Source organism: Somniosus microcephalus, chromosome 8 (assembly GCF_052327205.1).
Source record: "Somniosus microcephalus isolate GS21.2 chromosome 8, FLI_Smic_1.0, whole genome shotgun sequence".
In the NCBI taxonomy this organism is placed as follows: domain Eukaryota; kingdom Metazoa; phylum Chordata; class Chondrichthyes; order Squaliformes; family Somniosidae; genus Somniosus; species Somniosus microcephalus.
In genome coordinates, this window is record NC_140994.1 from 21,775,410 (window position 1) to 21,797,295 (window position 21,886).

Genomic DNA, 21,886 nt, shown 5'->3' on the forward strand with positions numbered 1-21,886 from the left:
CTGCCTCTACTGCTAGTACACAACAATACAAAGAAAAGGGCTCTAATTTTTTGGGACGCAGAATAGAGCAGGGCAGCACTGGTAATGATTCTGCTGTTGCCATTTACAGCTCCTCTAGACCCATCTTTTGTTTCTTCACTTGTCCCATTACCACCCCTGTTCGCCTTGCACCATCATCCCTTTTGTTATTTAATCTCTCCTGCCTTCCACCCTATCACAGACCTTCCCTTTTGTTCTTTCCTCCCCTCCCCTCCTTTCCCTGCTTCTGTACTGGCTTAAAACCTGCTTCATCAGAACTGGGAAAGGTTAGAGATGCAAGGTCAACGACCTGAAATACAAACTCTGGGGGTAATTTTAACCCCCAAAAAAGGGTGGGTCTGGGCTGGGTGCGAAGTTAAAATGTTAAAAATCTGAAACAGGAACCCAACCCGCCTACTTCCGGTTTTACCAGAGGCGGGACGAGGGGCAGGCGACCAATCCGCTCCCAGGAGGCGGGTCAGTCGGTAAAACCTTTTAAGGAGGCTGCGTACCTCCATTTTAATTAACTTTTTATTTTTAACTCGTGTTGGCCAAAAGGAGGCAAGAAGGGCTGGATTCATCAGGCAAGTGCCTTTACAGCACTGCTCGTGGGCCAGGAGGAGCAGGAGTGTTTCCACTAGGCCCAACAAGCTGTGAGCCCCGCCCCAATCAATCAACCTGGAGAAATAATTTAAAAGACGTCGACAATCGTGAAACCCGTACTTCCAGATTTCCCATCTGTAAAGTATGTGTCTATACTTAATCCAATAATGAAGAGACAGCTTGGAAGATTCAACGTAGGTCTTTACTTAATACCAACAGGCGGGAACTGAGGGGAGATCAGTACCCACAGTACTATTTATACCCCTATGGCCAGGAGTGGTACTATGGTATCACTACGCCCTACAAAGTGGTGCCGCCCTGGCCATAGGTTTAAAGTAACATACATATTACATACACAACATTCCTCCCCTTTTAATTAAAACATACCCGTGCAATTAAGTCAACAGATGCACCATAACTAGGGCTAATAACATTTGGTAACACAATATATATAACATATTTACATCAGAGTTGTCTACCTATATATATATATAAAAAGAAACATGTTATAGATTCAGTCTCTGAGGAGACCTCCTGTCTCGACTAGGATAACGTCTTTCTCTAGTCGGTCTCGGTGTAGGCGGCGGTACTTCCGTCACCACTTCACCGCTGGAGTCGTCGGTGTCTGATGGCACATCCTGTGCCGTGGAGATCACTGGAGTGCTGAACTACTCGCAATCCTGAGACCTCTGTAACGACGAGCTGGGCCGTGATTCCGCTGTAGCAATGTGCTGAGACGTTTGAGGTAGTGAATCAGTTGGGTTTCTGGACTCCACAAGTTGATCAGCATGTCGTCTGATTATGCCGTCCCCTGTATCCACTGTGTACATCAAAGGTCCCTGGCGGGCCTTTATCGTACCAGACCGCCACTTTTCATTTCTATAATCACGGGCCAACACTTGCTGCCCCACCTCGAAGCTCCGTGTCTGTCTGTCAGGAGCCCTACGAAATACTCGGTTTTCCACATCTCTCCGGATGTTTGGTCTGAGCAATTCAAGGCGAGACCTTAACCTTCTATTAAAGAACATGACGGCGGGGGCCTGGTTGGTCACCGTATGTGCAGCATTACGGTACGCGAATAGGAAATTGTCCACCTTGTGTTGTAGTGGCAACCTTTCCTCCCCCATCGCCTTGATGGCCTTTTTAAAAGTCTGTACAAAGCGCTCTGCCAGCCCATTTGTAGACGGATGATATGGTGCGGACGTATAATGTCGCACTCCATTCCTTTTTAGGAATGCTTGAAATTCTTCTGCCACAAATTGTGGCCCATTGTCCGAACAGACTTGCTCGGGCACCCCGTTTTGAGCAAAAATGGTCCTTAAGACTGCGACCGTCTTTTCGGCTGTCGTTGATGACATCTTTATGACCTCCGGCCATTTTGAGCGGGCGTCCACTACAATAAAAGGAACATCGCATCCAGGAAGGGCCCAGCGAAGTCCACGTGGATCCTTTGCCACGGCGTTGAGGGCCACTCCCACGGATGTAGTGGGGCTTGGGGTGGTACGTTCTGTACCATCTGGCACCCTTGGCACGCTTTTGCTACTTCCTCGATGTCCCCGTCAATGCCGGGCCACCAGACGTAGGCTCTGGCGAGGCTTTTCATTTTGACACCCCCCAGATGACCTTCGTGTAAGTCCCGCAACACTTTATGTTGTAATTTTTGAGGGACCACCACCCTGGCTCCGCACATCAATGTGCCCCGGCAGACGGACAACTGGTCCTTCCTTGCCGAAAACGCCGGCAATGATGCGTCACCCTGCGCCGGCCAGCCTTTCATGGTCAATTCGTAAACCCTTGCCAGTGTCGGGTCGTTCTGTGTTTCCCGCTCGATACATTGGCTGGTGATGGGCAAGTGTTCCATAACAGCCATATGATATATTTCCACGGGGTCCTGTACTATCTCTTCGATCTCGGCAGGCAATGGTAGCCGCGACAGGCCATCCGCATTGCCATGCTGTTTGGTACCCTTATATTCGATAAGGTACTGGTGTGCGCCTAAGAACAGTGACCATCTCTGTAGCCTTTGGGCCGTCATCAGGGGCACCCCTTTTGTTGGATTAAATATCGACACCAACGGTTGATGATCCGTCAGTAGTGTGAAACGTTGCCCATGCAGGTAGTGGTGGAATTTTTTTACACCCCACACCAGACTGAGGGCCTCCCTGTCGATTTGCGCATAGTTTCTTTCGGCTGTAGTTAACGACCTTGAGGCAAATGCTATTGGCCTCTCCGTCCCATTGGGAAATTTGTGTGACAACACTGCCCCTATACCATACGGGGAGGCGTCACATGCCAACCTCATTGGCATTTTTGGGTCAAAGTGTGCGAGCACTTCCTTTGATGTAATGAGTTGTTTACCCTTTTTAAAAGCAGCCTCACACGCTTCGTCCCAATTCCAGGAGACTCCCCTTTGCAGCAATGAATTTAGTGGATGTAAAATGGACGATAAGTTCGGGAGGAACTTATGGTAATAGTTTATAAGGCCTAAGAATGATCGTAACTGAGATACATTCTCAGGGGGCGGGGCCTTCACTACTGCCTTGATCTTTTCCGGGGACTTATGCAGGCCTTCCTTGTCTATAATGTGACCACAGTATGAGATACGTTCCTGGAAAAACTCACATTTCTGCTTGTTCGCCCTGAGTCCGTATTGTTGTAACCGCAGAAGTACTCGCTCCAGGTTAGTGAGGTGGTCGTTATCCGTTTGTCCTGTCACCAGGATGTCATCCAGGTAGCATTGCGTTCCTGGAATGCCCTGTAAGACCTGTTCCATGGTCCTCTGCCATATTGCCGGGGCGGACGCCACACCAAATACCAGGCGATTGTACTGGTACAATCCCTTGTGTGTGTTAATCGTTAGGAGCTTTTTCGAGTCCTGTTCCACCTCCATCTGTAAATAAGCTTGACAAAGGTCAATCTTCGTAAAGTGTCTACCCCCAGCTAACGATGCGAATATGTCCTCTATCCGCGGCAGCGGATACTGTACCATGTGCAGGACTGGGTTAATAGTTATCTTAAAATCCCCGCAAATGCGAACCTTCTTTGGTTCCCCCGGTGTGTTATTTGCAGATTTCTTTATAACTGGGATGATGGGCGTGGCCCACTCACTCCACTCAATCTTTGTAAGCACACCTGCACTCTCTAAGGCATCCAGTTCTGCTTCCACAGCTGGCCGAATGGCGTAAGGCACCGGTCTGGCCTTACAAAACTTGGGGTTTGCGTCTTGAGCAATAGTTATTTTTGCTCTAATGTCCTTTAAGGTCCCCAGCCCTTGTTGGAACACCTCTGGCATTTTTGCCAATAGTTTCGACAGCCTGCTTGTAATGGTTGTATCATCCATGGTGGTCTCTACTTTTAACTCGTGTATCGACTTCCAGTCGAAATGGATTTTTCTTATCCATTCCCTACCCAAAAGTGGTGGTCCACCGTTTGGTAGGACGTATAAATAAAGTCCTGGCACTTTTCTGCCGTTGTATTTAACTGTTACTTGCATTTTTCCCTTCGGGTAAACTTTTTGTCCCGTATATGTTTTTAATTTAATTTCCGTATCCTTTAAGGGAATGCGTTTGAACAGCCTGTTATAATCTTGTTCATTAATTACTGATAGGGCTGAACCCGTGTCCAGCTCCATATTAACTTCGACGCCTGCTACCTTCATTTTAACCCACATTGTGCTGTGGTCCTCCGTTTTGTCTACACCATATAACTTGAGACATCCCAGACCTTTAGGCTCTGCTTTTGTGCCTTCCTGTGACTCGTCTGAGCTACTGTCAGACATCTTATGTATTTTTGTCCTTGCCTTGGTACTGCTCGGACTGCCCCCACTATTGGGTTTCGTACCCGACCGACAAACTTTCGCTATATGCCCCTTTTTCCCACACTGCCGGCATATTTTATCACAAAACCAACAATTACTTTGGTCGTGGGTGGTTTTGCCACAACGGTAGCATTTACCTTTGTGAAATGTCACCTCATGGGTGTCATAGCGGGTTGTGTTTTGTCGCACTTGAGCAGCACCCTGTGCTGCTGCTTCATGAAAGGATGCTATTTCAATCGCCTGATCTAGACTGAGCTGTTTCTTGGCTAGCAACCGTTTTCGTGTACTCTCATTTAACATGCCACAGACAAATCTGTCTCTGATCGCGTCCGCCAAAAAGGCTCCAAACTGGCAATGTTTGGACAACCTTCTGAGCTCAGCCAAATAGGCTGCCTGCGACTCATCATTCCTTTGGTTGCGTCTGTAGAAGCGGTACCTTTCCGCTATAAATGGTGGCTTAGGGTTTAAATGTTCCCTTAACATATCAACAATTTGGGCATACGTTTTGTCTGCTGGCTTTTCTGGAGTAAGAAGATTCCTCAGCAGACCGTATGTTTTTGCCCCCATAAAATTTAATAAGGTTGCTGCCTTTTCATCATCTTTCACCTTGTTTACTATGCAATAAAGTTCATGCCTTTCGACATAGGCATCCCACTCTTCTGTGTCCTCAACAAATTCTGACAACCAACCTTCTTTAGACATTTTAAACTGCTGAAGAGCTTTTCCCACCTTTGTCCACTAGATGGCGTTTTTTTTAAAAAATATTTTAAACTGCTGAAGAGAAAAAACTTTTCCCCTTTTGTCCACTAGATGGCGTTTTTCCCGCCGTTTCTCCTGCTGCTGCTAACGACCTCTCTCCAGCATCGTTATTTTTGGCCCTTGCAGCTCCCGTTATTGCCACCACCGCTATTAACAATGACCTTCCCCTCTCGTGGCTTGCTAGTCCTCGTGGCTCCGTTTGTTCCCCAGATCGCCTGCCCATTCTGGCCCTTGCAGCTCCCGTTCCCCGGGAAGGATTTCAGTTTACCTGGCCCTGGGTGGACTTTTGCCCCGTGGCTGGAGCGCCCGTTCAGCCTCTTCTCTCAGCTGCTGCAGCTTCTGTTGGAACCCTCTCTCTCTCTCTCTCTGTTGCTGCTGCTCCTCCCGAACCTGGAGTGCTGGGCGGTTTCCTTCGGTCGACGCTGGACTCTGCAGGCTGGCTGGTAAGAAGCCTCTCTCCTTCTCTCTCCGTACTGCTGCCATTCCTTTGTTGCACCGTGTACTGGTGAGTTCAAACCTTACTCGTCGCCAGTGTAAAGTATGTGTCTATACTTAATCCAATAATGAAGAGACAGCTTGGAAGATTCAACGTAGGTCTTTACTTAATACCAACAGGCGGGAACTGAGGGGAGATCAGTACCCACAGTACTATTTATACCCCTATGGCCAGGAGTGGTACTATGGTATCACTACGCCCTACAAAGTAGTGCCGCCCTGGCCATAGGTTTAAAGTAACATACTTATTACATACACAACACCATCCATAACTCCTCCCCCCCCCGCGCTCCAAATACACTGCCCATAAATCTCGGGGCCACTGTTTCTCTCTCCACAGATGCTGCCTGGCCTGCTGAATATTTCCAGCATTTCTTTTGTTTTTAATCACAGAATAGAGCAGTTCATCCCTATATTTTCCTACATAATATTTATCTGGTTGCTATGGTGTAAGCAACATCCTAAGCATAATGGGAATGTTTCTTATAGTCACTATTGCCTGTCAATGTCAAAGAGTATTGTTACAATTTTTCTAGAATCAAGTGATCAGAGGAATTCTTCCCACTGTGTTTATGAGGTTCTTGGCACAATACAAATCTTCCCCAGTAATGGGTCCTTATAGAATCATAGAATGGTTACAGCATGGAAGAAGGCCATTCAGCCTGGCGAGCCCGTGCTGCCTCTCAGCTAGTCCCACTCCGCCGCCCTTTCCCCGTAGCCCTGCAATTTTTTTTCCCCTTCAGATACTTATCTAACTCCCTTTTGAAAGATAAGATTGAGTCTGCCTCCACCACCCTTTCAGGCAGTGCATTCCAGATCTTAAACACTCGCTGCGTAAAAAAGTTCTCTTACATCGCCTTAGGTTCTTCTGCCAATCACCTTAAATCTGTGCCCTCTGGTTCTCGACCCTTCTGCCAATGGGAACAGTTTCTCTCTATCTACTCTGTCCAGACCCCTTCTTGATCTTAGTCAGGCCGCTGTAGCTAAGAATTGAGCAGGGGCCTGGCAATTTCCCCACAGGAAGAGAAAGAATTGTACAGTGAAGCTCGTCAACTGTGCTTACGCCTCAATATTACATAGGATTCCATAGGATATACGGCACAGAAACAGGCCATTTGGCCCAACCAGTCCATGCCGGCGTTTATGCTCCACATGAGCCTCCTCCCGTCTTTCCTCATCTAAATCTATCAGAATAACCCTCTATTACCTTTTCCCTCATATGCGTATCTAGCCTCCCCTTAAATACATCTATATTATATATTAGGTCAATACAGAAGCTCAGAGCGGTTCACCAGTGCAACTTCTTGGCCAGGGATGGTGAATGGCAGAAGGAAATCAAAAAGGAAGAAATGGAAAAAAAAATGAATTCATATCAAAGAGACAAAGAAAGTGGTTGAAAATGATCAATACGATAGCAAAGTACTGCGGATGCTGGAAATCTGAAATAACAACAGAAAACGCTGGAAAAACCCAGCAGGCCAGGCAGCATCCGTGGAGAGAGAAACAGAGTTGACGTTTCGGGTCGATGACCCTTCGTCAGAACTGGAAAAAAGCAGGAAATGGAACAGGTTTAGGGGCTGGGAAAAGGGGGAGGGGATGAAAGAACAAAAGGGAAGGTCAGTGATAGGATAGGAGAGATTAAGAGACCAGGGCCCCAAACACCCCTTCCAGGTAAAACAGCAATTTACTTGTACTTCTTGCAATTTAGTACACTGTATTCGCTGCTCACGATGTGGTCTCCTCTACATTGGGGAGACCAAACGCAGATTGGGTGACCGCTTTGTGGAACACCTCCGTTCAGTCTGTAAGGGGTCCCCGAGCTTCCGGTCGCCTGTCACTTTAATTCACCGCTCCATTCCCACTCAGACCTCACCGTCCTCGGCCTCTTGCATTGTTCAACGTAAGCTCAAGGAACATCCATCCATCCATCTTTTTTTTATCCACACTTTTTGTTTGACTCCTTTTTTTCCTTCCCTCCCACATGGCAGCTGTCCTTCATTCTGCCAGCGCAATTCACACCCCATCTAGAGCCATCCTTTGTTCCTTAACCTGTCCCATTACCACCTCCTCTCGCCTTGAATATCTCTTAATGTCTCTCAATGTCTCTTAATCTCTCCTGCTATCTATCCTATCACTGACCTTCCCTTTTGTTCTTTCATCCCCTCCCGTTTTCCCAGCCCCTAAACTTGCTTTCCATTTCCTGCTTTTTTCCAGTTCTGACGAAGGGCCATCAACCTGAAACATTGGGCTGGATTTTCATTCAGAAGTCGGGACTACAACTTTCGGGGTTGTAGTCCCGCCTCCATCGAGTTGTGGCCAACCCACGCGATTTTCCCTTGATTGACCTTGTTGAGCCCGCCCAGCGGGCTCAGCAGGCCAATTAAGGACCACCCGGCAACAGGTGATGTCACAGACTGAAATTTCATCTGCCAAGACGTGTTGACAGATGAAATATCAGTGTTTCACAGCTGTTTGAACCTTCTACGCAGACTCAGTTAGAAATCTCGCCAGCACTGAAAGCTGCAGGCTGTCATTTTTGACAGATCGCAGCCATTCTGCTCTCTGTGCCGGCTGAATGATGGACTCCCGAAGCCTAGAGGAAGAAAGGCTGTAAAGGTAAGTACAGGTAATTTAAACTTCTTTACACACTTTAGACTCACCAAACACACTTACCTTTGCACTCATGCACCCATCACTCACCTGAACACCAACATCTCGACCCCTCCAAGTCCTTCAACCCGACTCCGCTAACCTGGCGTGGTTTGGAGCCGTCGGGAATCCCACACGACAACCTTCAAAATAGGGATTAGGCTAAAAACTGCCTGTTAACTACCGGTTAACAGGCAGTTAATTGGCACTAATCCCTTCCCGCCCCGGGTCGGCGGGTCCCAGTGCGGGGCGGGTACCCGCCTCCTTTGAAACTTACATGGAGGCGGGTTTTGGGCGGGATGGTGTCGGGACCCCCGAATTCGGGATTTTAGCCCCCCGCACGCCTAAAAGCCCGCCTCACGGCACACTGAAAATCGACCCCATTAAGTCTGTTTCTCTCTCCACGGATGCTGCCTGGCCTGCTGAGTTTTTCCAGCGTCTTCTGTTGTTATTTTGAAAATGATCAATGTTTAGCTTATGTATGATCAGATAAACATAAGGCTCAAAATTGCAGCTGACAATCGGTAGGCCAACAATTAGTGCCTTAATATAAATTAGTTAACATTTCTGTTAAACTAGTGGTGAGAGGTGATGTCCTTTGAATATATTAAGCACTTGTCCATTAGTAATGGCAATTCAATTCTAGCTTGCAGTGCATCATGCATCTCAGCACATTATTTTTCACTACTGACATATTGCTATTTAATTCATCCAAAATTAAATTTACAATCAGTACATAAAACCCATCTTTCAGCTAAGCCATTAAACTGAGGTTCTGTCCACCTGTTTAAGTGGAAATTACAAGTTGTAATGGGAACGTGGTGAGGTTAGTATTCTGGAAGGACAACGTCAAATGGAACAGCAAGCCTTCATTACCCAATACAACAGCAAAATACTGAGGATGCTGGAAGTATGAAACAACAACAGAAAATGCTGGAAACACTCAGCAGGTCAGGCAGCACCGTGGAGAGAGAAACAGAGATAACGTTTCAGGTCAATGACCCTTCGTCAGAACTGGAAAAAGTTGGAGAAGTAACAGATATTTAAGCAAGTATGGGGGCAGGGAAAGGGGGGGGGGGGAGAGAGAGGGAAAGAACAAAGGAAAGGTCTGTGATAGGATGGAAGGCAGGAGAGATTGAAAGACAAGAGGGCTGATGGTGCGAGGCAAAAGGAGATGGTAATGGGAGAAGTTAAGAAACAAAAGGTGACTCCAGATGAGGTGTAAATGACAATGGCAGAATCAGCAGCAGCTGCCATGTGAGAGAGAAAAGAAAACATGGGGGCCGAGGTTATAGTCTGAAATTGTTGAACTCGATATTGAGTCCGGCAGGCTATAAAGTGCCTAATCGAAAGATGAGGTGCTGTTCCTCGAGCTTACGTTGAGCTTCATTGGAACAGTGTTCATTACCCAAACTCATCTTGTGGTCTCATAAGTCATTGTAATGGTTTTGAGGGGAGGGTGGGGGAGAGGGGTTAAAAAGATCAATTTTAATATTTTAAGAAAGTGGAGATCATCCCTTACTCATTGGCAGCCAGTGGATATTGAAATTACAACACCCAATCCTAAACACCTCATTATAACAACTACAGATTACTTCTCATAACAACCAATTTAGTTTCTCACAAAAAAAGGTTTGTGACAAAAATAAGTACAAATATTAATATAGATTAATGATTAATGTGGGCAGGAGTATGATAAAAAGGGATACATTGCCTTGCTCCCAGGAACATACTTTATTTCTGGTTAGAGGCTTTTAAGTCCCTGGTCTCTTGCACTTGCAGAATAAACTCCACATTTGGTGCTGTCACAGGGAATTATCTTGGATGTGATTATCAGTTACCTAGCTTATCATGGGCATCATTTGTCTTTTGACATGGACTGAACTGCACATAACCTAATCAAAGAAAATCGCAACCGTCATCCAAAAAAAGGACTTGATTATCTTCGAGGTTGTTGAAATTACAGAGAAACATTGAAGCCGCTGTCATCTCCCGTTATTGGCCTGCGCGCCATCGGCATGAAAGGAAAAATAAGGAGTATTTCACAGCTGAGCTGGCCGCAGATTATAAATCTGTGCAAGACTTAACAGGAGTAAATGGAGTCTGACAGGGCTAATATCAGACAGTCATTCAGCAGGACCATTAGAAGATTATGCTATTATTTAGCCCAGTCGGGAGACACAAATTGCCAAAGTACAGCAACAGTTGTGCAGCACATTCCAGTTTGTTTTGTATTGCTAAAGGGTTGAGAATGTCTCCATGATAGTACATACGCAACCTTTTTATGTATCCCTGTGCACTCAGCTGTATATATTTACTTCTCTCCTGCTGTTCAGAGCTCCTTCTGAAAGGTCTTTGCCCAGATTGTGAGCAGTCCTTCAAGCGAGCAGCAGAGACCTAGAATTCCACAGCAATAAACATGAAGGGGATATGCAGGATATGGGGGGGGGGGGGGGGTATGTTGAAGGATCTTGGCTGATTTGAAATCTTGGGGTCACAATTGACGGTTACAAAAAAAGTAGGGAGAGTGATGTGCCATAGTGAGGCTATATCGTGTAAAAGCAAAATACTGCGGATGCTGGAAATCTGACAGGCCCAAACACTCCTTCCAGGTGGCACAGCGATTTACTTGTACTTCTTGTAATTTAGTACAGGAAACTCTCTTTTTACCGGCACCTAAATAACCGGAAAGCTCTCTTAACCGGCAAAATTCAGGAGTAGGTTCAGGTAAGTTTTACTTCGTATTAGTGGCCGTGTAACCGGGGTTCCTGGATCTGTGGCCGTGTAACCAGGGCTCCTGCACCTGTTGCCATGCAACAGGGACGCCTGGATCTGTGGCCGTGTAACCGGGGCTCCTGCACCTGTTGCCATGCAACAGGGACGCCTGGATCTGTGGCCGTGTAACCAGGGCTCCTGCACCTGTTGCCATGCAACAGGGACGCCTGGATCTGTGGCCGTGTACGGGGCTCTCGTGCATTAGCAAGTATACCTCTCTGTAATCTGGACTTATTGATCAACCGGCACCACGCCGGTCCCGGATAAAAAAAAAAGTTTCCTGTATACTGTATTCGCTGCTCATGATGCGGTCTCCTCTACATCGGGGAGACCAAACGCTGATTGGGTGACACCTCTGTTCAGTCCGTAAGGGTGACCTCGAGCTTCTGGTCGCTTGCCACTTTAATTCACCGCCCCACTCCCACTCTGCCCTCGGCCTCCTACACTGTTCCAATGAAGCTCAATGTAAGCTCGAGGAACAGCACCTCATCTTTCGATTAGGCACTTTACAGCTTTCTGGACTCACGGAGTTCAACAATTTCAGGCCATAACTTCAGCCCCTATTTTTTCAGGCGGCAGCTGTTGATGATTCTGCCATCCTGATTTGCAACATTTAACTACTTCTGCCTTCCACCCTAGCACAGGCCGTCCCTTTTATTCTTTCCTCCCCTCCCCCTTTCCCAGCCTTTGCACCTGCTTAAAGCCTGTTACATCTCTAACTCATTCCGGTTCTGACAAAGGGTCACAGACCTGAAACGTCAACTCTCTCTCTCTCCACAGATGCTGCCTGACCTGCTGAGTGTTTTCAGCATTTTCTGTTGTTATTCTATATATTGCAAGGCTTTTCACTACAGTAAATAATGATCTTGCAATACTTCTATCCCCATCAGGCAATTTGTTGAATCCGTGATTCTTAAAGTATGATGTTTTCCAATAATTACACGGAGGCTGTAACTTAACAATCAACAGGTGTTTACTGGAGGAGGGTAGTCTAAAGACTGACAGTACAGAGGCATGCTCAAGGCTTATATACAGGTGTGGTCACTGCCGGTACTACAGTATATAGGAGCTGTAAAAGTAGTTCTCTCTTAAAGGTACATACACTACACAATTGATGTGCATTTTCTTACATCACAATACCTTGCAAATATGTACTCAGTGATGCCACACTTTCAACAATGCAAGTACCTAAGGAAGCCCTGTTCTATAATTCTCCTCACTTTCAAAAACCATGTTTAAAATCTACATCTTTGACCTCGGATTCACGAACTCCCCAAAACTCTTATCCTTACTCTTGCTTAAGTGTAATGTATAGAATGTACAGCACAGACCATTCAGCCCAACTGGTCTATGCTGGTGTTTATGCTCCACACGAGCCTCCTCCCACCCCTCTTCATCTGACCCTATCAGCATAACTTTCTATTCCTTTCGCCCTCATGTTGTATCTAGCTTCCCCTTAAATGCATCATATGCCATTTGTGAAACACCATGGGATGTTATGCTGCATTAAAGGCAATTTATAAACTGACACTGATTTTTCCCCCCCACTTTATTTGATGCTAATTATTATATATCAACCAGAATGAACTAACAGGAAGGGAAGAAAAAAATTGTACGCAGCAGCACCCCAGTTGGCTTACTGTCATCGTCCCACTCTGTGGCACTGCCTTTACATGGTTTCACTAGCTCTCCAAATGCAGACAGAACATCTGAGAAATAATTTCTCTTCCCACTCCCAAACTAACATCTCTGGGATTCCACCCCAAGGCTCATCCTTGGCCCCCCTCCCTTTCCTTATCTGCTTGCTGCCCCTCAGCAACATCATCCTTTGATATACAAGGAAATTCCGGTACGAATGTCTGTAATTGAAATAAAAAATAAGGCTTTGCCGTATAATCAACCACAAAAGTTGCACAATGATTGTTTCCTTGCACAGCATGTTGGGGAGGCAACTAGGAATAAACACATTTTAGATCTGTTTTTTAACAGTGACCCTAGTGCTACATCAAACATCTATGTGGGGGGAGCACTTGGACAGCTCCGCTCAAAATATAATTGGGTTTAATCTTATTGGTCAATCTAAGGCTGCAGCCAATCTAATATTGGTCCCAGATTTTAAGAGGGCTAACTTTACAAAAATGGTTGAGGATCTGGCTAAAGTTGACTGGGCAGCCTTACTAGATAGGCAATCAAGTACTGAGGACAAATGGGGATCTATTTAAAACCATTCTCAAACATAATGAAACCATCTATGTCCCAATGGTTAAATGAAGAACATAAGAAATAGGTGCAGGAGTAGGCCACTTGGCCCCTCGAGCCTGCTCCACCATTCAAAAAAGATCATGGCTGATCTTGGACTCAGAGTCACTTCCCTGCCCGCTCCCCAGTAACACATGGCAAAACAGAACCATTATGGTTGACCAGGAACATGCAGACGCAAATCATAGAAACATAGAAGATAGGAGCAGGAGTAGGCCATTCGGCCCCTCGAGCCCGCTCCGCCATTTAATGAGATCATGGCTGATCATCCAAATTCAGTACCCTGTCCCTGCCTTCTCCCCATATCCCTTGATCCCTTTAGCCTCAAGAAATATATCCAACTCCTTCTTGAATATATTTAATGAATTGGCCTCAACTGCCCTGTGTGGCAGAGAATTCCACAGGTTCACCACTCTTTGGGTGAAGAAATTCCTCCTCATCTCAGTACTAAATGGCTTACCCCTTATCTTTAGATTGTGACCCCAGGTTCTGGACTCCCCCGCCATTGGGAACATCCTTCCTGCATCTAGTCTGTCTAGTCCTGTTAGAATTTTATAAATTTCAATGAGATGCCCTCTCATTCTTCTAAACTCTAGCGAATATAAGCCTAATCAACCCAATCTCTCCTCATACATCATTCCTGCTATCCCAGGTATCAGTCTGGTGAATCTTCGCTGCACTCTCTCCATGGCAAGAACATCCTTCCTCAGATAAGGCGACCAAAACTGCACACAGTACTCAAGGTGTGGTCTCACCAAGGCCCTGTACAACTGCAGCAAGACTTCCTTGCTCCTGTACTTGAATCCTCTCGCTATGAAGGCCAACATACCATTTGCCTTCTTAACCGTCTGCTGCACCTGCATGCTTACCTTCAGCGACTGGCGCACAAGGACATCCAGGTCTCGTTGCACTTCCCCTTTTCCCAATCTATTGCCGTTCAGATAATAATCTGCCTTCCTGTTTTTGCCACCGAAGTGGATAACCTCGCATTTATCCACATTATACTGCATTTGCCATGGTCAGATTGAAACAGAAGGCATTCTACACACTTGCGGCATTTAATGCACAGGAGAACAGGGAAAAGTGTCGCTTGCAATTGAGGAAGACAAAAACAGCCATAAGAGTAGCCAAGAGATATCTGGAAAAGAATATGGTGCTTAACTGTGGTAGTAATGGTGAAAGCTTTTTCAGCTATGTCAGAAGACCATTAAGGGCCAGAAAGGGCCACTAAAGGATGCTGTAGAGTGGATTCAAACCGATTCTCAGGTTATGGCAGAGCTGCTAAATGACTATTTCAGTCCATCAGTCTATACTCTGGTAGATGATGCTCATGCTCCAGATGAGCAGTGCTCTGTATTGAATAGCATTATTAATTTTAAAATATAGATAGTAATGTCACCTTGGAGAGATTAGGAAAGCTCAAAATTGATAGTGCTCCAGGTCAGGATAATATCCATCCAAGGGTGATTTAAGAGATGATTAAAGAGGGGATTAAAAAGCCTTAAAAGATTTTACCGACTGACTCGTCCCCTGAGAGTGGATTGGTCACCCACCCCCGCAACCCGCCTCCGTTAAAACCGGAAGTGGGCGGGTTGGGGTTGGGTGTGAAATTTTTAAAAATTTCAACTTCTCACCCACATCTTAATTGAAACATGCAAAATTCTTACAGGGCTTGACAAGGTTAATGCTGAGAAAATGTTCCCCCAGGCTGGGTATTCTAGAACCAGGGGGTCACAGTCTCAGAATAAGTGGTCGGCCATTTAGGGCTGAGATGAGGAGAAATTTCTTCACTCAGAGGGTGTGAATCTTTGGAATTCTCTACTGCAGAGGGCTGTGGCGGCTCAGTCGTTGAGTATATTCAAAACAGGGGTCGATACATTTTTGGGAACTAAGGGAATCAAGGGATATGGGGATAATGCAAGAAGGTGGAGTTGAGGTTGAAGATCAGACACGATCTTATTGAATGGCGGGGCAGGCTCGAAGGGCCAAATGACCGACTCCTGCTCCTATTTCTTTAGTTCACACCCAACCCATCCATTCTTGGGAGTTAAATTACCCACAATGTTTTTGGTGTGATGGAGGAGTTTGTTAAATTTTATGTAACAAAATTGATCGTGAAAATTGAAGGAATTTTTGACTCAAGCTCGCAAGATAATTATGGATAAGGATGGCCATTCGCTTATCTCGATGCATCCTTCCAAAAAGTCCCGACAGTCCCTCATTGCAGCACCTAGTTGTTTCTTAAACGGTTTCAGGTTTTCACCTCCATGTCATGTGTTAATCACTCTTTGCGTGAATGCGATCTTCATCTCGTCAATCCTAAATTTTCTTGTACTCGTCTGGACCCATGTCCCCTTGTCCTACTCACACCATTTAATTTGAAGTCATAATCTGGATTTATCTTTTCCTTTCCCTTCGTTATCTTATACGATCACCTCTCAGAGAGCTCCTTGCCTGGCCGAAAAGCAAAAGTTTCTCAAGCCTTTCCTCGTCACTCAGGCCTTTGCCACGACAGATCAGCCACGTGACTCTTCGCTGCACTGTCTCTGGTGCTTGAATATCTCCCTTGTTTCTCAGCAGTCAGAACTGGACACAGTATTCAAGGTGCAACCCCGACCATGGCACGGTACAATTGGGTCATAACTTTCTTCGATGGATATCGTTTTAGCTGAGACATTCTTGTTCATGTATGATTATACATGCAAGTCACTTTCAAAACAAAAAAGGTTGAAGTGATTCATAGGAGCACACGACATCAACAAATATGAACATATGAATTAGGAGCAGAAGTAGGCCACTCGGCCCTTCGAGCCTGCTCCGCCATTCAATAAGATCATGGCTGATCCGATTACTCCACATTGCCGCCTACCCCCAATAACTTTTCAGCCCCTTGCTTACCAAGAATCTACCTACCTCCGCCTTAAAAATATTCAAAGACTCTGCTTCCACTGCCCTCTGAGGAAGAGAGTTCCAAAGACTCACAACCCTCTGAGAAAAAAAATTCTCATCTGTCTTAAATGGGCGACCCCTTATTTTTAAACAGTGAACCCTAGTTCTAGATTCTCCCACAAGAGGAAACATCCTCTCCACATCCACCCTGTCCAGACCCCTCAGGATCTTATATGTTTCAATCAAGTCACCTCTCACTCTTCTAAACTCCAGCGGATACAAGCCTAGCCTGTCCAACCTTTCCTCCTAAGACAACGCGCCCATTCCAGGTATTAGTCTAGTAAACCTTCTCTGAACGGCTTCCAACGCATTTACATCCTTCCTTAAATAAGGAGACCAATACTGTACACAGTATTCCAGATGTGGTCTCACCAATGCCCTGTATAACTGAAGCATAACCTCCCTACTTTGTATTCAATTCCCCTCGCAATAAACAATAACATTCTATCAGCTTTCCTAATTACTTGCTGTACCTGCATAGTAACCTTTTGCGATTCATGCACTAGGATACCCAGATCCCTCTGCATCTCAGAGCTCTGCAATCTCTCACCATTTAGATATGTTTCTTTTTAATTCTTCCTGCCAAAATGGACAATTTCACATTTTCCCACATTATACTCCATCTGCCAGATCTTTGCCCACTCACTTAACTTATCTATATCCCTTTGTAGCCTCCTTATGTCCTCTTCACAATTTACTTTCCTACCTATCTTTGTGTCATCAGCAAATTTAGCAACCATACCTTCAGTCCATTCATCCAAGTCATTTATATAAATTGTAAAAAGTTGAGGCCCCTGCACTGATCCCTGTGGCACACCACTCGTTACATCTTGCCAATCAGAAAATGACCCATTTATGCCTACTCTCCATTTCCTGTTAGCTAGCCAATCTTCTATCCATGCCAATATGTTACCCCCTACACCATGAGCTTTTATTTTCCGCAATAACCTTTGATGTGGCACCTTATCAAATGCCTTCTGGAAAACTAAGTACAGTACATCCACTGGTTCCCCTTTATCCACAGCACATGTTACTTCCTCAAAGAGCTCCAATAAATTGGTTAAACATGATTTCCCTTGCACAAAACCATGTTGACTCTGCCTAATTACTTTGAACTTTTCTAAGTGCCCTGCTATAACATCTTTAATAATAGCTTCTAACATCTTCCCTATGACAGATGTTAAGCTAACTGGCCTGTAGTTTCCCGCTTTCTGTCTCCCTCCCTTTTTGAATAAAGGAGTTACATTCGCTATTTTCCAATCTAAATGGAACCTCCCCCGAATCTAGGGGATTTTGGAAAATTAAAACCAACTATCTCACTAGCCACTTCTTTTAAGACCCTAGGATGAAGTTCATCTGGACCCGGGGACTTGTCAGCCCACAGCTCCAACAATTTGCTCAGTACCACTTCCCTGGTGATTATAATTTTCTTGAGATCCTCCCTCCCTTCCATTTCCTGATTTATAGCTATTTCTGGGATGTTACTTGTATCCTCTATAGTAAAGACCGATGCAAAATATCTGTCCAATTCAACTGCCATCTCCTTATTTTCCATTATTAATTCCTCAGACTCACTTTTTATAGGGCCAACGCTCACTTTGTTAACTCTTGTCTTTTTTAAATATCTATAGAAACTCTTACTATCTGTTTTTATATTTCTAGCTAGTTTTCTCTCCTTATTAATCTTTTAGTCATTCTTTGCTGTTTTTTATATTCTGTCCAATCTTCTGACCTGCCACCCATCTTTGCGCAATTATATGCTTTTTCTTTAAGTTTGATACTATCTTTAATTTTTTTAGTTAACCACAAATGGTGGGTCCTCCCCTTGGAATTTTTCTTTCTCGTTGGAATATTCTGTGTATTTTGAAATATCCCCTTAAATGTCTGCCATTGAAACTCTATTGATCTATCTCTTAACCTAATTTATCAGTTCACTTTAGCTAGCTCTGAATTCATGCCCTCATAATTGCCCTTATTTAAGTTTAAAATACTAGCCTTGGACCTGTTATATCCGTGTATCTTAATGTTGTGTCCTTCAATAATCAGACAACAGACTGCAGGGAATGATCAACAGGTGTTTACTGAATGAGGGTTCAAACTGCAACTGACTGTACAGATCACTACTCAGGGTTTATATACAGGTGTGGTCACTGCCGGTACTACAGGATACAGGAGCTGTAAAAAGTAGTTCTCCCCCTTAAAAGGTCCATACATTACAGGACCCACTCCTCTCTCAAACTGAATGTAAAATTTAATCAAATTATGATTGCTGCTTCCTAGGGACACCTTCACTGAGGTCATTAATTAATCCTATCTCGTTGCACAATACCAGGTCTAGTATAGCCTGCTATCTGGTTGGCTCCAGGACATGCTGTTGTAAGAAACTATCCCGAAAACATTCCATGAACTCCTCACCTATGCTACCTTTGCCCATCTGATTTTTCCAGTCTATATGCAGATTAAAATCCCCCCATGATTACTGTCGCACCTTTCTGGCAAGCTCCCATTATTTCTTCCTTTATACTCCATCCTACCATGTGGTTACTGTTAGGGGGCCTGTACACTGTTAAGTCCGTGAATGATTGAGACACGGACTAGCAGGAGAGAAAACAAACAGATCTTTACTGGTGAAAGGCATAAACTAAACTAAACAACAGAGGCTCTCTAGCGCCTTTTATACAGGGGTGGTCACTGCTGGTACTGCAGTCTGAGACCAGTTATTCTCTTAAAGGTACATACACAACAATTCCTCCCCTTTTAGATAAACAGTACATAACATTCATTTAACAACTAATGATAACGAATTACAATCACAATTACTGTTGCTAGATACATTGGTTAAGTTTAAGCAATTATAAGTTCAGTCTTTGAGGCGGCTTCCTGATTCTGTCTGGATAACGCATCTTTGGGGTATCAGGTTCTTCTGGCAATGTTGAGTCGGAATCAATGTCGTTGTTTGGTTCATCTGCTTCCAATATTACCGGGTCTGCGGTAGCTGCAATTGGAACGTCGATTTCATTACCAGGTGTATCAGATCGTGGTGTGGAGTTGATGTTTTCCAGTGACTCTAGAATCTGGTCAGCATGATGTCTTACAATGCTCTCCCCAATGTCCACGGTATACATGAGAGGTCCTTGTCATGTACAAATTGTTCCTGGCTGCCATTTCTCAGTGCGGTAGTCCCGGGCCAAAACTGGTTGACCTATCTTAAAACTCCTGGTCGGCCTTTCATTCATATTCTGAAACTGCCTGTTCTCCACATCTCTTCGGACGTTTGGCTTAACCAAATCCAAGCGGCATCGTAGTCTTCGATTGAAGAACATCATGGCTGGAGTTTGGTTGGTAACCGCATGTGTCGCATTCCGGTAGGCAAACAAGAAGTTGTCCACCTTGTGTTGTAGGGGTATATCTTCATTACACATTGCCTTGATAGCCTTCTTGAATGTTTGGACAAACCTCTCAGCCAATCCATTAGTGGCTGGATGATATGGGGCAGATGTGTAATGCTTAACACCATTGTTCTTTAAGAACCTCCGGAACTCTTCAGACACAAACTGTGGTCCATTGTCAGAGCAAATCTGTTCAGGCAGCCCATTCCTGGCGAATGTGGTTCGTAAAACTGAGATAGTTTTTTCCGTGGTGGTTGAGGACATTTTTATTACCTCTGGCCACTTTAAATGTGCATCCACCGCAATTAAAAACAGAGTCCATGAAGGGACCAGCAAAATCAATGTGCACCCTTTTCCATGGAGATGAGGGCTACTCCCATGGATGCAGAGGAGCTTGTGGTGGGGCGTTTTGGACCTTCTGGCATCCTGCACAGCTCTTGGTCATCTCTTCGATTTCTCTATCGATTCCCGGCCACCACACAAACGCTCTGGCTAAGCTCTTCATTTTTACCCCACCCAGATGACCCTCATGAAGCTCATTGAGCACTCTATCAACTTAGGTGGAATTACTACTCTGGATCCACACATCAAGGTTCCTCTGCACACTGACAGCTGTTCTCTTCTCGGCGAGAATGCTGGCAGCAGTGGTTCGCCATGTGCTGGCCATCCCTTCACCGTTAAATCATAGACCCGTGATAGTGTCGGGTCATTCCGTGTTTCCTTTTCTATGTTTGCATTCGTCACAGGGAGACATTCGACTATGGTCGAGTGGAATAACTCCATTGGATCCACTGCAAGGTCTTCTTCTTCCACCATCGGCAACGGTAGACGTGACAATCCATCAGCATTTCCATGCTGTTTAGTTCCTTTGTACTCGATGTCATATTGGTGTGCCCCTAGGAAAAGGGACCATCTCTGCAGCCGTTGTGCTGTCATTATTGGTACGCCCTTCTGAGGGTTGAAAATGGAGACAAGAGGTTGATGATCGGTTAGTAGAGTAAATTTTTGACCGTGCAGATAGTGATTGAACTTCTTCACCCCCCACACTAGGCTGAGGGCCTCTCTGTCAATCTGGGCGTAGTTACGCTTGGCAGAAGTTAACGAGCGTGACGCAAAAGCTATCGGCCTTTCCGAACCATCAAGGAATTTATGTGACAGTACCGCCCCAATGCCGTAGGGAGACGCATCACACGCCAGCCTGATTGGCAGTGCTGGGTTGTAGTGAGCCAATACTTCCTTTGAAGTGATTAAGTCCTTACTCTTCTGAAAAGCACGCTTACAATCATCGCTCCATTTCCATGCTACCCCCGTTCGTAGCAGGGCGTTCAGTGGGTGCAGAATTGTCGACAAATTTGGCAAAAACTTACGATAGTAATTCACCAACCCGAGGAATTACCTCAGCTGCGACACATTTTCAGGCGCTGGGGCCTTAACAACCGCTTCAATTTTGTCAGGGGACTTATGTAACCCCTCTTCATCAATCACGTGGCCACAATACGATATCTGTTTCTTAAAAAATTCGCACTTGGGGCGGTTGGCTCGCAGCCCATGTTCCCGTAGTCTAGTGAGCACCTGTTCTAGGTTGTTAAGGTGTTCACTGTCATCTTCACCTGTTACAAGGATGTCGTCCAAGTAACACTGAGTCCCCGGAATCCCTTGCAGGACTTGTTCCATCGCTCTTTGCCATATCGCCGGAGCCGATGCTACTCCGAATACCAATCGATGATACTGGTAAAGACCTTTGTGAGTGTTTATCGTGAGATACTTCCTAGAGGACTCTTCAACCTCCATCTGCAAATATGCTTGTGCTAGGTCAATTTTTGTAAAACGCTTCCCTCCAGACAGCGAGGCGAAGATGTCTTCTATCCTTGGAAGAGGATATTGTACTGTGCGAAGGACAGGGTTCACCGTCTCCTTGAAATCCCCACAGATGCGAATCTTCCTTGGCTCTCCGGACTTATTGGTTAACGTTTTCTTCATGACAGGAACGATGGGTGTCGCCCACTCGCTCCAGTCGACCTTAGACAACACGCCCACCTTCTCCAGATTCTCCAGCTCTGCCTCGACGGCTGGGCGAATTGCATATGGTACCGGTCTCGCTTTGAAAAACTTGGGAACTGCATTCTCTTCTACTTTTATCGAGGTGGTTACGCCTTTAAGCGTGCCCAGTTCT